This window comes from Equus caballus, chromosome 10 (assembly GCF_041296265.1).
Source record: "Equus caballus isolate H_3958 breed thoroughbred chromosome 10, TB-T2T, whole genome shotgun sequence".
Lineage (NCBI taxonomy): Eukaryota > Metazoa > Chordata > Mammalia > Perissodactyla > Equidae > Equus > Equus caballus.
In genome coordinates, this window is record NC_091693.1 from 26,780,379 (window position 1) to 26,796,276 (window position 15,898).

The 15,898-nt window shown below is 42.5% G+C and overlaps 1 long non-coding RNA gene and 1 other non-coding gene across 2 annotated transcripts; both read left to right on the forward strand.

The window, feature by feature from the left end:
- Positions 1–2,719: 2,719 nt before the first annotated feature.
- On the forward strand, positions 2,720–10,449 carry LOC138915776 (uncharacterized). The gene is made up of 2 exons (XR_011422047.1): positions 2,720–8,599; positions 9,268–10,449. It is a non-coding gene; the product is annotated as an uncharacterized lncRNA (long non-coding RNA).
- Positions 9,264–9,378, forward strand: MIR9089-2 (microRNA mir-9089-2). The gene has a single exon (NR_128120.1). It is a non-coding gene; the product is annotated as a microRNA mir-9089-2 (primary transcript).
- Positions 10,450–15,898: the final 5,449 nt, after the last annotated feature.

Genomic DNA, 15,898 nt, shown 5'->3' on the forward strand with positions numbered 1-15,898 from the left:
AACTGTTGCAGCCACTATGGAAAACAGTATGGAGATTTCTCAAGAAACTGAAAATAGAACTACCATATGACCCAGCTCTCTCACTAATGGGTATCCGAAGAACTTAAAATCAACAATACAAAGTGACTTATATACTACTGTGTTCATTGCAGCATTATTCACAGTAGCTAAGACATGGAAGGAACCCAAGTGCCCATTGATTGATGAATGGATAAAGAAGACGTGGTATATATATACAATGGGGTAGTACTCAGCCATAAAAAAGACATCATCCTGTTCACAACAAGATGTATGGACCTTGTGAGTATCATGTTAAGTGAAATAAGCCTGAAAAAGAAAGACAACCACCAGATGATTTCACTCATATGGGGAAGATACACAGACAGTAGGAACAGTTCACTGGTTACTGGGGGCAGGGGACTGGATTGTGGGGGCAAGGGGTGAAGGGGAGCCCTTACATGGTGACAGACAAGCAATAATGTACAACTGGAATTTCGCAATGTTGTAAACTATTACAAACTCAATAAAAAAAACCTTTTAAAAGAGAAAAAGGCTTCCACAAAGGGAAGGATCATAGGGTGGATGCTCAGGCATCTCATTGCAGGAGTAAAGATGGCAGTAAGGTCAGTGTGGGTCTTATTACCCTTCTAATGACTGACCAGTGTTTTGTAGTAATTCTTGGTGGGGCCTGGATCATTTAATTCAGACTGGTAGATGAATTTGAGGGGAAATAGGATGAGCTAGGAGTTTTCTAGGCCTGTGGTGAGGACAGTGGTTGGGAGTGCAACTGGGCTTTGATGTTCAGGTAGAGAGAGGAAGGTCCTGACTGCTTATGGGGCAACATGTCCAGTGCAGAAGTGGGACAGGGCTAAGGATGATGAAGTCACATAGGTTTGGGTGACTGCATTAAACCAAGAATCAGGACTAGGTGGGGAGACCTTCAAGTCAGGGCTAGAGGCTGCCCCAGGTGCTATGGGATTTTGGCATCCTGGGGCAGAATAGGATGCTGGTTGCACTTGCCATGCACTGCCTAGATTCCATGTGCAGTGTTGCATGGTCAGAGGCCATGGAAATGTCTGTGGTGTGGTCTTCAGTGGCCAGAAATTGTTGCAACAATGAAGGTGTTGCAGACGTGAGAGGGGTACAGTCCAAAGAATGATGTGTACGTGAGGAGGAGAGGGAACGAAAGTCTCTCAGAACATGGCACATGTCTCTGTACATCATGGATGGCAATTAGGTAAATAAAAGATTCAAGAAAACACAGAACAAGAAGCTGCTCATGTACTGAACTGTCCCAATTTTGGCAGGGCTGTGTGGTCTCTGATGACGTGGCCAAATAATTCCTCCAGGAGTGGGACCTCCTTGATGAGGCTCAGAGACCCCTGTACTGTCATGTGCTGGAGATCATTGCACTTTTGTACTCTATAAGGACAACACTCAGACACCCCACTGTCCTGGGCTAGACTCTGTTTTTCTTTTTCCATGGGTAGCTTTGTCCTTCCCACCGTGAGACCACGGATACCACTACCTTTCCTGGTTGCTTGCATGTGTGTTGTTGGTGCCAGGGCTAGACTGTGTGCACTGTACCCGCTCTCCCCAAGTCCCCCATCCCTGCTGCTCTGAAGAACGTGCAAGACAGGGCTCGAGAGTCAGAAATATTGAAGTTTTTCTGAGAGAGCCCACCAGCTTATCTGTGATTCGGTAACTCTGTCTTGATGCTTGAAACCTCTGTGTCCCAGGCTTTCCTCCTCCCTGTTGCTGAGATTTGTTGGGGCCTACTTGTGCCAGTAATTTCAGGCATGACCTGGTAACTACTTGTGGGACCACAGAGTTGTGTTTTTAAAGACCCTCTTTTGAAGTTCTTGTAATTTTAGAATGTGGGATGTCATGAGATGGGTCACTCTGGAGGTCGGTTGGCCACTCCCTTATGTCTGACAGGGTGGTACACTTATAGGAGAAAAATGGCAGGAGAGGCTCAGAAGGTCCTGGTTGGTGCATAAGAGCTGGTAAATGGTGTAAGTCAGAGCTGAGTTCACATGCTGGGAATCTGTCCTGAGCCCACCACTGTGTGATGCAGGGTCCGTGGCCACATCTTACTTCCACCATTTCTTCCCCATTGTCATTTCTACTCTGACTGGGGGCCCTGTCTTTTCCCCAACAGACACACAGCTCTCTGACCTTCACCACTCACCCATTCTGTTCCACGGCTCCCTTTGCAGGGTTCTCCAACATTTGGCCTACACTGAAGGTGTTGAGAGGTCTGTACATATCCCTATATAGTCCGTGAGCACCAGCTGTTGTTTCACTTGTGAAATGTTTCATTTGTGCATCTGGACACACCTTCTACTCTGCTCACTAGTCACCAGCAGCCTTGGCCTTGTTGAAAGCTGTTTGCAGAAGAGTGAGTTAGGGACCCTGTCTCTCCCTTCACTGTATGCCTTCCTTGCTTCCTTCCCTTCATGCGAGCTTCCCAGGCCCAGCTCTGCACTGAAAGCCTTCCTTTCGTTGGTTCTAGTCCTCATTGTCATTCACCAATTCCTTGGACTTATTCGTGGATCTGACTGACACTCATTAATTGGGCTGCCTCCTGCCACCAAAGTCAGCATGCACTTCACCAGCATCTCTCTGCTTACAGGTAGGTGGAATGGAGCCTTGCATGAAGAGACACCTTTTCAGCAAGGTGTTTCTTTGGGATTGTCACAAGTCAGCACTCCGAAGCCAGATCCATTCACCCAGAAGGCCCAGCCATGTGATAAGTGTGGCCCAGTCTTGAAACACGCTTTGTACCTGGCTGAGCATGACATAACACACTCTGGTCAAGGGCTATACAGTTATGGGGCAAGACTGCACCAGCATCCAATGCAGACTAGTGATACTATTTACATAAAGGGCAGCAGGAATCCTTCCTTTGTCATGGACAATGGAGTTCACATGACAGAAAGGACCTTTATGTGCACTGAAGGTAGGAAGGGCTTCCACCTTCCAGCCCTGGCCCCCCTCACAGTGAGGGGAAGCCACACGGGACACCGAGTGCAAGGAGACCTTTCAAAGTGGACAGAATGGTTACAAGTGCTTTCAGTGTGGGAAAGCCATCAGTCACATGATATACTTGAGGAGCAAGAGAAACTCCACACTGGAAGTAGACCTTATGAGTTCACCAAAAGTGGGACATTTCTAGTCACGATTCTGATCTTGTTAAACATCAGAGAAATCACAACATAGAAAAAGTTTTTAAGTGCAACCAGTGTGGGGGATTACTTAGGCATAACTCCAGTCTTATTAAACACTGGAGAATTCACAGTGGAGAAGGGCTTATGAGTGCAGTGAATGTGGAAAAGTCTTTAAATACAACTCCAGTCTTGTTAGACTTGGAAGAATTCACACTGGACAAAGGCCTTGTGCTTGCAGTAAGTGTGGGAATGGTTTCATTACAACACACCAACTCCTTGAGCATCAGATAATCCACAGTGGAGAACAGCCTTATGAGTATAGTGAATGTGGGAAAGTCTTCACATCCAACTCCATTCTCATGAATCATTAGAGAATTCACACGGGAGAAAGGCCTTATCCGTGTAACAGAATGTGGGAAATTCTTTAGGTACATCTCTAACGTCAGTACACATCAGAGACTTCACACTGGAAAAAGACCTTATGAGTACAGTGAATGCAGGACAGTCTACAGACATTTCAAGTCTCATTAAACATCAGAGACTTCCCTCTAGAGAAAGGCCTTAAGAGTGCAGAGGATGCAGGATATTCTTTAGATGCTTCTCCAGTTGCAATAAATGGAGAATGCATAGTGGAGAAAGGCCGTCATTAGAAAGTTGCAGCTCTGGGGCCAGCCCAGTGGTGCAGTGGTTAAGTTCGCACATTCTACTCCTCGGCGGCCCAGGGTTTGCCGGTTCGGATCCCGGGTGCGGACATGGCACTGCTTGGCACACCATGCTGTGGTAGGTGTCCCACATATAAAGTAAAGGAAGATGGGCACAGATGTTAGCTCAGGTCCAGGCTTCTTCAGCAAAAAGAGGAGGACTGGCAGTTAGCTCAGGGCTAGTCTTCCTCAAAAAAAGAAAAAGAAAGAAAGAAAGTTGCAGCTCCTTCAGAATCAGATAATCCACACTGGAGAATGGCCTCATGAGTGCAGTGAAATGTGATAAAGGTTTCAACAGCAAAAAATACACTTGTTGGGCATCAGAAAATCTACACTGCAGAAAAGTCTTAAGAGTATAGAGAATGTGGGAAATTCTTTACATGCAACTCCTGTCTCATTAAACAGCAGAGAGTTCACAGTGGAGAAGGGCCTTATCACTGCAGTGAATATGGCGAATTCTTTAAATGCAGTTCCATACTCATTGAATGTCAGAGAATTCACACTGGGCAAATGCCTTATGAGTGCAGTGAATGTGGGAAATACTTTGGATGTAACTCCAGCCTCAATAAACATCGGAAAATTCACACTCTACAAAGGCCTTATGTGTCTAGTGAATGTGGGAAAGGCTTCATCCCCAAACACAAACTTGTTAAGCACCAGAAAATCCACACTGGATAGAAGCCTTATGAGTGCAGTGAATGGGGAAATTTATTAGTTGCAATGCCAGTCTCATTAAAGATAGGGGAGTTTTGCTGGAGAAAGGCCTTATGTGTGCTGAAAATATGGCCAGTTTTTTAGGGCCAGCTCTAATCTCAGTATACATCAGAGAAAGTCCTTAGGAGTTTAGCCATTTATTAAAGTTCTTAGAAGATGCAGCTCCACACTCCTAGGCATTGGAGGCTTCGCACTAGAAAAGGATTTATGAGTTTGCTTCTACTGTTTGGCTTTTGTGCATAATATTACCAGCATAAGTGTAGTGATATCTCTTTGAGACCCTGCATTCAATTCTTTATAAGTACATCCCCAGAAATGGAATTGCTGGTTCATATGGTAATTCAGCTTTTAGTTTTTTGGGGGAACTGTTTTCCATAATGGCTGTGCCATTTTATATTCCCACCAACGTTGCACAGAGTTCCAATTTCTCCAAATCCTTGCCTAAACTTCTTAGTTTTTGTTTTTTGATATTGGCTATCCTAATGTGTGTGTGGTGGTGTCTCATTGTAGTTTAGATTTGCATTTTCCTCATGGTTAGTAGTGTTGAGCATCTTTCTCTGTGCTTGTTGCCCTTTTTGTATCATCTTTGGTGAAATGCCTGTTCAGATCCATTGCCTATTTTTAAGTTGAATTATTTTGTTGTTTACATTTAGGAGTCCTTGTATATTCTGAGGTTGTCCCCTTATCAGGTACATGATTTGCAAACATTTTCTCACTCTGGAGTTTGCTTTTTCACTGTGTTGGGTTTTTTTCTTTAAATGTACATAAGTTTTCTCTTTTACTGTAGTCCAATGTATCTATTTTCACTTCTGTTGTATGTGCTTTTGGTGTCATATCCAAGAAATCATTACCATTGGGGATGGGATCCTTAGTCCCCCCCCCCCCCCACCTTTAGATAAAAGGATAGAATGGAAACAGCAGGAGTTGAAAGATGAGGAGATAGAAGAAAAAGAGAAAATAAAGGGCAGATAATATGCAGAAGGAAAAGAGGAGATTATTTGATTTTTATTAACTATGTATTATATGACATGTTTTGTGTTAGGGTCTTTCACAAGCACCATCTCATGAAATCCTCAAACCAGTTGGCTCACTTGAGAAAAGTCCACAGGGAGTATGATATAGGAAAAGGAAAGAAAGTAGTGTTAGAAATCTGGGAACCCCTCCAAGATTTTAATCTCCAGTGGTATTCTTTTTAATTCCATAGTGTAACATATATTAGGTGAAGAATTGAGTAGTTACATCTAAATTTAACTTTGTGTTCCATAAAGCTCATGACAGTCAGAATTTAGATAGAGTTGCAGGATTGAGAAAAGACGTTTAAAATATCTGCATTTGCTCAGCATTAGACAAATAAGATTTAGATTCCTATTTCAGAATATGTTATCAAAGTCCCTGCAAATGAACTAAAGTATGATTGTATCACCAATAGAGGAAAACCAGGTGGCTATCAAGACTACAAAAGGATGTTCAAATTCATTAGTATTAAAGAAAAGCAAGTTAAATGTAAGCGTATCACTGTAAGTCCTTCTAATTACTAAACTTTGGGAAGCAGGTGTGAGGTGATGTGTACACCTCACAGGAGCATCTTGGGCTGCAGTGATCATGTCTATTTTACTTTTCTTTGTTAAATACCTGGGAACGGAATGGCAGGGTCAGAGTTGGTGAATGATTAACATTTTGTAAATCAACTTTTATTTTTTTAGCAGGTTTAAGTTTACGGAGAAGTGCAGCAGAGAGTACAGAGTTCCCATATTCCCCTTCACAACCACCATCCCCAGACCTGAAGTTTCCTGATAAGGCATCTTGTTTTAGTGTGACACATTTTCTTAGAACTGATGAGCCAAAGGATGATTACTAACTAAAGTCCACAGATTACATTCGGGTTCATTCTCTGTGTTCTTCATTCTATGGGTTTTGACAGATATTGGAATATTACCACTATTCCAGTATGATACAGAGTAGTTTCACTGCTTTAATAATCCCCTGTGTTCCACCTACATACCCACCTTTCCCACTTTCCTCTCCTGTGGCAACCACTATTTGTTTGTAAGAACACTTAACAGAGATCTAACCAATGTTATGTTTGCAATGCATTATTATTGCGTATGAGTACAATGATGTACAGCAGAGCTCTAGAGCCTATTCATGCTACTTAACTGAAACTTTATGCCCATTTATTAGTAACTCCTCATTTCCTCTTCCCCTCAGCTCCTGGCAACCACCATTCCAGTCTTTGATTATATGAGTTTGACTATTTTATATTCCTTATATAAGTGGAATCATGTAGTACTTGTCTTTCTATGGCTCATTTAACTTAGCATAATATCTTCCAGGTGCATCCATGTTGTCACATGTTGCAAAATTTACTTCTTTTTAAAGGCTGAATAATACTCTATTTTATGTATATATCATGTTTTCATCTTCTGTTCCTCTGTTGGTGGGCATTTAGAGCATTAGGTCATCTTTGCTATTGTGAATAGTGCTGTAGTGAACATGGAACTGCTAATATCTCTTCCAGGTCCTGATTTCAGTTTTTCTGGATATGTACACAGAAGTGGGAATACTGGATCATGTCGTAGTTCTACTTTTAGTTTTTTGAGGCAGCTATACTGTTTTCCATAGCAGCTGCACCATTTTGCTGTTCCCACCAACAGTGTGCAAGGGTTCCAGTTTCTCACATCCTTACCAAGACTTGTATTTTGCTTTTTTGATTATAGCAATCCTGACAGATATGAGGTGATATGTCATTGTGGTTTTGATTTGCATTTCCCTGATGATTAGTGATGAGCATGAAAATGTATCTTCTTGTTTTTCCTTCATTTCTGTTTCTTGTACTTCGTTTTAAAAATCTGTATATTTACATTCTAAACTTTGCTTTTAATTGTGAATGTACATCCTATTTTATTAATGTTTAGGCTAAAAATGATAACACGTCTTTAACATAACGGAGTATAGAATTAATACCTTCACTCTCTTGCACAAGATAAGGGGTATTATTGAGGATTGCATGAGAGGTGATTCTCTCACTCTGCTCGGCAGGAGACACTGTTGATGTTTTATGCAGGTAATGAAAATTAATCCACAGACGCATCCTTCTCTTGGATCTTCCTTCCTTCTATTGCTGCAGACCTTTCACTGGGATCACTTTCCTTCGGACTTAAGTGAAAACTTTAGGATTCACTTTGTGTGGGTTAGTTTTCTACCACAGTTCTCATTTTTGGCCTCTTATAGTCTTATTTCGTGCTCTTTCTTGAAAAACACTCTTGTTGAGTATAGAATGTATGTTGGTGGTTATTCCTTTGGCACTTTCAGTATGTCCTTCTCTTATGTCCCTGACCCACTATATATGGGGTGTGAGTAGAGAGGATGTATTTTGTGTTAATAATGTCCTGGTGTTAAGGAAAAGTATTTGAACATAATGCAAAGGACAAGACACCCTAGAGATTGTAACAGTGAGATGGGCTCAGTGATTAGATGGTATTTTGTGTTGTTGGAATACTAAAAGGGTGGCAGTGTAGAATACACAGGGGAAATAATGAAATATGTGGTGACCAAATTGATAGATTTGACATAAACTGACTGGATGCTTACCAGTCCCATTTTCTTGTTTTGGACACCTGGGCTGACAGCATGTTCCAAATTTCCTTCCACTTAATTTGGGACCATATGAGTTGTGGCCAGTTGAATACAGGCAGAAGGCTCTGCCCTCTTCATCTAATTGACATTTCTTGGTGCTTAAAGTTTCCAGAAATTGCAGGCACTGACATGGTCACTGCTTGTGAAGAACACTGAGTTGTTCCTGCAAGACCCTCTTCCAAGATTCTTTGTTTAATATTTAATTTTCCTCTCTGTGGAAAGGGTCTCCCTAAGTCACTGCTGACCAGTCACCAACTCTTCTTTCCCCATAGGATTTTCATTGTCCAGGTCTCATGTAGTTATCCAAATGGAGCCAGAGGTGGGGAGCCCAGGTAGACACAGCCTCAGCCACAGCAAAGAAGACCTGGATGAGGCCTGGTGAGTAGAAACTTTGGGAATGGTCACATCAGGGCTGGCTTCACATTACACCAGTAACTTGTCCTGTGTTTACTGGTGTTTTGGGGTCAACGCCAGGGGCTAATGTCATCCTACACTGTCCTTCCTCGTTCTTTGATGCTTTGCTCACTTTTCTTTTCCACTCTGACCCAGGTCCCCGTTAGTCCCCCACCCTTCTAGTCTCCACAATTCACCTCTTCTTCTCTGAATCCTCCATGCAGGTCTCTACAGCATTGGCTTTCATTCAACATGTCATGAGACACATATATCCTTAAATTTTCCTTGAACACTTAAGTATTCCATCCAGGCAGGTTTTTCTGCCCTGGACAGACCCTTTTGCACAGCACTCATGTGTGACAAGGAACCAAGGCCTTGGCAGGAAACAGTTGGTGGAGGAGTGATTTGGCGACTGTGCTCCTCCTCCTTACACTGTACCCCGTCCTTGTCCCTTTTGCCCTGTGACGTCTGCTCCATTCTGTGACCTTTAGAGGCCCACGGTACACAGCAGCCCTTCCTTGTGCTGATTTTAGCTCCTGTGTTCTGCCAAAGTGCCACGGGCTAATCCCTGGTCGTATCAGACACACATTGGTTATGGGATGCCATTTGCCACCAGTTAGACACTCGCTTCACCGGCATTTATCTTCCATCAGCTTGTTGGCAGGAGTGGAGGATGAGGATCCACCTTCTGAGCAGGGTCTTTCTGTGGGTGTGTCACAGACAAGAACTCCCAGGGTGGGTCCTTCCACCCAGATGGCTCAGCCCTGTGACATGTGCAGCCTGGTCTTGAAAGACACTTTTGCACCTGGCTGAGCCACAGGGACACCATGTGGCAGCACCCGTACACCACCGTATGAATGATTTGGAGAGACTTCTGGTTCAGTGTAAACCTTGACCAGGTGCAGAAGCAGCAGAGTGGAGAGAAATTCCTCAGAAGGGAGAAGGGCCAGGCCTCGTTGCAGAGCTCCATTGAAGGCCACATGAAGAGCTACACACCCACGTGTCAGAGAAGGCCTTCACTCACAGGGTGGGTCCCAAGAGCTTCCTGGTTGACTCTGGATTTGTCCAGCACCAGGCCCCTCACAGTGGGGAGAAGCCACACAGAGCACTGAGTGTGGGGAGGCCTTTCTGTGCTGGCGTCACTGACGGGCCCTTTTGTGTAGCGGATTCTGTTAGGCGAGAAAGTACAACCTGAGACCATAAAGCCTCCCACCTCTCAGCTGCCCTTATTGGAAGGAGCCTCGTTCCAGGGGCAGTTCACTCACAGTCTCAAGGGACTCCTGGTCGGGGTGAGCCAGGGAACAAAGAGGGCCAGATGCAGGAAGGGCGCTTGAGCCCAGGACAGTTTCCCACAAGTTATCCCACAAGGAGAGTCTCCCCGGGAAGACGCGCTCTGAACGCAGTGGTGTGGGGACAGGTGATAACCCCTACTCGAGATGGTCATAGTAGCGAGGCTCCAGGGGATGCTTTTCGTGAACAGAACTCCCATGGACCAGGTGCAGCTTCCATGGTCCATGCAGGGAAGAATCTCCACAAGTGGAAGGAATGCGGGCAAGGGTTGAGCAAACGTTGGCTTGTTGTTCGACATCAGCAGACTGGGCTGACGTGAAGCCCTGTGACGGCAGTGCACGTGAGAAAGGCTTTGTCAAGCAGGCGGACCTCAGTCAACATGTGAGGATTTACACTCGGCAAAGCCATATGAGTGCCTCCAGTGTGGGAAGGCCTTCAACCACGTCAGACCTCATGCAGCACCAGCATATTGACACTGGGGAGAAGCCTCAGGAGTGCAAAGAACATGGGAAAGTCTCCTGTGACAGCTCTGCTTTTGTCCAAAATAATATTTCCCACTCTAGAGAAAGTCTCTTCGAGTGCAAAACATGTGGGTAAGCCTGTTGTGACAGTGTTTTTTTCACTCATCATGTGAGGGTTCTCACGGGAGAGAAGCCCTGAGTGGAAAGGCCTTTATTCACCCTTTCTTCTTTTTCTGGCATAGCAGGATCCATGCTGGAGGAAAACCTTTAGAGTGTAAAGAATATCAGAGAGCGTTTTGTAAGTGCTCTTCCCTAACTCCTCAATGCCTGAGGAGTCACACTGGGAAGAAACCCAGCAAATATAGTGCATGGACAGGCCTTCAGCCTTCATCCGTGCCTCACCCAGCCTTGGAGTCTTCATACTCAGGGTCTCTTACACTTCAAAGCGTAGGAAGCGTCGGAAAGCATTTTGCAAGTGAACTTACCTATGTCGTTATCAGAGAACTGATACTGGGGAGAGATCTTTTGAATGCAACTCCTGAGGAAAATCTTGTGGCCATAGGAAACACCTTAACTTGGCACCTGAGACATTTTACCAAAGAGAAACCCCATAAGTGTCATCGCTGTGAGAAAATCTTCTGGGGCAGATCATCACTTTTGTCATTTAAAGAGTCATATTGGGGGCTGGCCCCGTGGCTGAGTGGTTAAGTTCGTGTGCTCCGCTGCAGGTGGATCAGTGTTTCATCAGTTCGAATCCGGGGCACAGACATGGCACCGCTCATCGAGCCATGCTGAGGCGGCATCCCACATGCCACAACTAGAAGGACCCACAACTAAGAATATACTACTATGTACTGGGGGGCTTTGGGGAGAAAAAGGAAAAAAAATTAAATCTTTAAAAAAAAAAAAGAGAGAGTCATATTGGAAATTGACAACCTGGGACCTCACTGTACATCCAAAACTTCCTAAGGGAGAGAGAACCAGTGGCTATTGTGCAATTACAAATTCAGCTATAGCTCCTCCCTTAGCATGCAGTGAAAAGCAGTCACAGGGATAGTAAAGAAAAAGGCATAACGGAGGAGGAAGACAAGGAGTAGATGTAGCAGAAAAAGAACTGCATTCAGGGCCTCTTTCAGGTGGCCCTGAGAAACCCATGTGATGATAGCCATTCTGACAAGTGTGAGGTGACATTTCATTGTGCTTTTTATTTGCATTTCCATGATGATTAGTGCTACTGAGCACCTATTCATGTACTGTTGGCCACATGTATGTCTTCTTCGGAAAAGTGTCTATTTACTTCGTCTGCCCATTTTCTAATTTAATTTGTTTTGCTATTGAGTTTTATGAATTCTTTATAAATTTTGAATGTTAACCCCTTATCTGATACATGGTTCGTAAATATTCTCCCCCCTTCTATAGGTTGCGTTTTTATTTTGTTAATTGTATCTTCTGCTGTGCAGAAGCTTTGCAGTTTCACGTAGTCCCACGTGTTGATTTTTTCTTTTGTTTGTGCTTTTGGTGTCATATCCAAAAGATTGTTGCCAAGACCAGTGTTGTGGAGCTTCTTCCCTAAGTTTTCTTCTAGGAGTTTTATGGTATCAGGTCTTATGTTTAATTCTTAGGTCTATTTCAAGTTAATTTTTGTAAGTGGTATAAGATAGGTCCTATTTTACTGTTTTCATGATTCGGGGTCTTTTGTTGTTCCATACAAATTTTAGGACTATTTTTTCTATTCCTGTGAAAAATTCTGTTGGATTTTTGATAGGGATTGTGTTGCATCACTAGATAGCTTTGGGTAGTATGGACATATTAACGATATTCTTCTGACCCATGAACACAGGATATGTTTCCATTTTACTTGTGTCTTCCATTTCTTTCAACAAAGTCTTATAATTTTCATGGTACAGATCTTTCACCTACTTGTTTAAATTTATTCCTAGGTCTTTTATTGTTTTTGATGCTATTTTGAATGGGATAGTTTTCTTCGTTCTTTTTTCAGGTGCTTCATTGTTAGTGTATAGAAATGCAACTGATTTGTGTGTATTGATTTTATATCCTGCAACTTCACTGAAGTCATTGATTAAATTCAACAGTTTCTTAGTTTAGTCTTTGGGATTTTCAATATATAAAATCACGTCTGCAGATAATGACAATTTTACTTTTTTCTTTCCCATTTGGACGCCTTTTATTCTTTTGTCTTGTGTGATTGCTCTGGCTAGGACTTCCAGTACCATGTGAGGTAAGTGGTGAGAGAAGGCTTCAGTTAAGTTTAAAAAAACACCAAGTCCTTTCTTTCTGCTATTTTAAACATCCAACACGCTCTTTTTCTTAATCCCAATGTACATGTTTATTTTTTCTACATTTTCTCTGAGGCATGATGGTGATCGTGTAGCTGTGCGGTCTTCCCTGGTGAATCCTAATTCTTTCCTCTGACTGGGTTTTTCACGTTTTTCAGTCTTCACTTGAGAGTCTTCTCCAGGTCCACCTCAGAAGTTTTCTAGGTGTTGAGTTAGGGCTCAAACAAACAGTAAAACACATTCAAGTTAAATTCATGATAAACTCCACAAAACAAACGTAGATAAGGAATCTCATTGTTTACTCTGATGAGAATATGTCATGTTGCTATAAAGACAAGTGGTCAGGACTTACCAGGGGGATGAAGATGATCTGTAGGTGCAGCTCCATGTGGATTTCACGTTTACCCCAACGGCTTTATTGCCAAAAATATTCGCAGGGCACTTTTTTTTTTTTTTTTTTTGAGGAAGATTAGCCCTGAGCTAACTGCTGCCCATCCTCCTCCTTTTGCTGAGGAAGGCTGGCCCTGAGCTAACATCCGTGCCCACCTTCCTCTACTTTATATTTGGGACGCCTACCACAGCATGGCTTGCCAAGCGATGCCATGTCCGCACCCAGGATCCGAACCAGTGAACCCGGGCCGCCGAGAAGCGGAACGTGTGCACTTAACCACCGGGCTGGCCCCTCACTTTGGAATATCTCCGTTGGGATTGTCTTGGAAGCTAAATGTCAGACTACATGGGATGATTGTTGTTACCTCATGTTAAAAAATACATTGTTCAGTTTTTTTGATTGTGGTCATAATAGTTTATAGCATTGTGAAATTTCAGTTGTACATTATTATTTGTCAGACACCATATAAATGTGCCCCTTCACCCCTTGTGCCCACCCCTTCCCCCTGGTAACCACTAAACTGTTCTCTTTGTCCATAAGTTTGTTTATCTTCCACAAATAAGTGAAATCATATGCTGTTTGTCTTTCTCTGTCTGCCTTATTTTGCTTAAAATAATCAAGGTCCATCCATGTGGTTGCGAATGGTACGATTTTGTATTTTTTTATGGCTGAGTAGTATTCCATTGTATATATATACACCACATCTTCTTTATCCAATCATGAGTCAGTGGGCACTTGGGTTGCTTCCACGTCTTGGCTATTGTGAATAGTGCTGCAGTGAACATAGAGGTACATAAGTTATCTCTTTGTATTGTCGATTTCAAGTTCTTTGGGTAGATACCCAGTAGTGGGATAACTGGGTCATACCGTATTTCTATTTTTAATTTTTTGAAAAATCTCCATACTGTTTTCCATAGTGGCTGCACCAGTTTACATTCCCACCAGCAGTGGATTAGGGTTCCCTTTTCTCCACAACCTCTCCAACATTTGTTATTTTTTTCTTGGTGTTTATAGCCATTCTAACAGGCATAAGGTGATAATCCAAGTGTAGTTTTGATTTGCATTTCCCTGACAATTAGTGACGTTGAGCATGTTTTCATGTGCCTGTTGGCCATCTGTATATCTTCTCTGGAAAAATGTCTTTCATATCCTCTGTCCACTTTTTGATTGGGTTATTTTTTTCTTGTTTAGTTGTGTGAGTTCTTTATATGTTATGGACATTAACTTCTTGTTGGATATATGATTTACAAATATTTTCTCCCAGTTGGTGGGTCGTTTTTTCATTTTGATCCTGGTTTCCTCTGCCTTGCAGAAGTTCTTTAGTCTGATGAAGTCCCACTTGTTTATTTTTTCTTTTATTTCCCTTGTCCAAGTAGAAATGGTCTTCGAAAAGATCCTTTTAAGTTCAATGTCAAAGAGTGTACCACCTATATTTTCTTCCAGAAGTTTTATGGTTTCAGGTCTTACCTTCAAGTTTTCGGTCCATTTTGAGTCTGTTTTTGTGCATGGGGAAAGATAATGGTCTACTTTCATTCTTTTGCATGTGGCTGTCCAGTTTTCCCAGCACCATTTATTGAAGAGGCTTTCCTTTGTCCATTGTATGTTCTTGGCTCCTTTGTCGAAGATGAGCTGTCCATAGATGTGCGGTTTTATTTCTTGGCTTTCAATTCTGTCCCATTGATCTGTGTGTCTGTTCTTCTACCAGTACCATGCTGTTTTGATTACTATACCTTTGTAATAGACTTTGAAGTCAGGGATTATGATGCTGCCAGCTGTGTTGTTGTTTCTCAGGATTGCTTTGGCTACTCAGGGTCTTTTGCTGCCTCATATGAATTTTAAGATTTTTTGTTCTACTTCTGTGAAGAGTGTCATTGGGATTCTGATTGGGGTTGCATTTGAATCTATAGATTGCTTTAGGGAGTATGGACATTTTAACTATGTTTATTTTTCCAATCCACATGCATGGAATATCTTTCTATTTCTTTATGTCATTATCGATTTCTTTCAGTAATGTCTTTTAGTTTTCATTGTATAGGTCTTTCACCTCCTTGGTTAAATTTATTCCTAGGAGCCAGCCTGGAAGTGCAGCGGTTAAGTTCACACATTCCACTTTGGCAGCCCAGTGTTCTTGGTTCAGTTCCCAGGTGTGGACCTACATAGTGCTTATCAAGCCATGTTGTGGTAGGTGCCCCACATATAAAATAGAGGAAGATGGGCATAGATGTTAGCTCAGGGCCAATCTTCCTCAGCAAAAAGAGGATTAGCAGTAGATGTTAGCTCAAGGCTAATTTCCTCAAAAAAAATTTATCCCTAGATATTTTGTTATTTTTGTTACAACTGTAAATAGGATTGTATTCTTGAGTTTTTGTTCTGTTAGTTGGTTATCAGAGTATAGAATGCCACTGATTTTTGTAAGTTGACTTTGTACCCTGCAATTTTGCTGTAATTGTTGATTATTTCTAATAGTTTTCCAATGGATTCTTTAGAGTTTTCTATATATAAAATCATGTCTGCAAACAGCGAGAGTTTCACTTCTTCGTTGCCTTTTTTTTTCCTTGCCTAGTTGCTCTGGCCAAAACCTGCAGTACTATGGTGAATAAGAGTGTGGTGAGAGTGGGCACCCTTGTCTTGTTTCTGTTAGAGAAGTGACCTTCAGTTTTTCCCCATTGAGTATGATGTTGGCTGTGGGTTTGTCATATATGGTCTTTATTATGTTGAGGTAATTTCTTTTTCCCTCTATTTTGTTAAGAGTTGTTATGATAAATGGCTGTTGGATCTTGTCAAATGCTTTCTCTGTGTCTATTGAGATGATTGTGGTTTTTGTTCCTCATTTTGTTAATGTGGT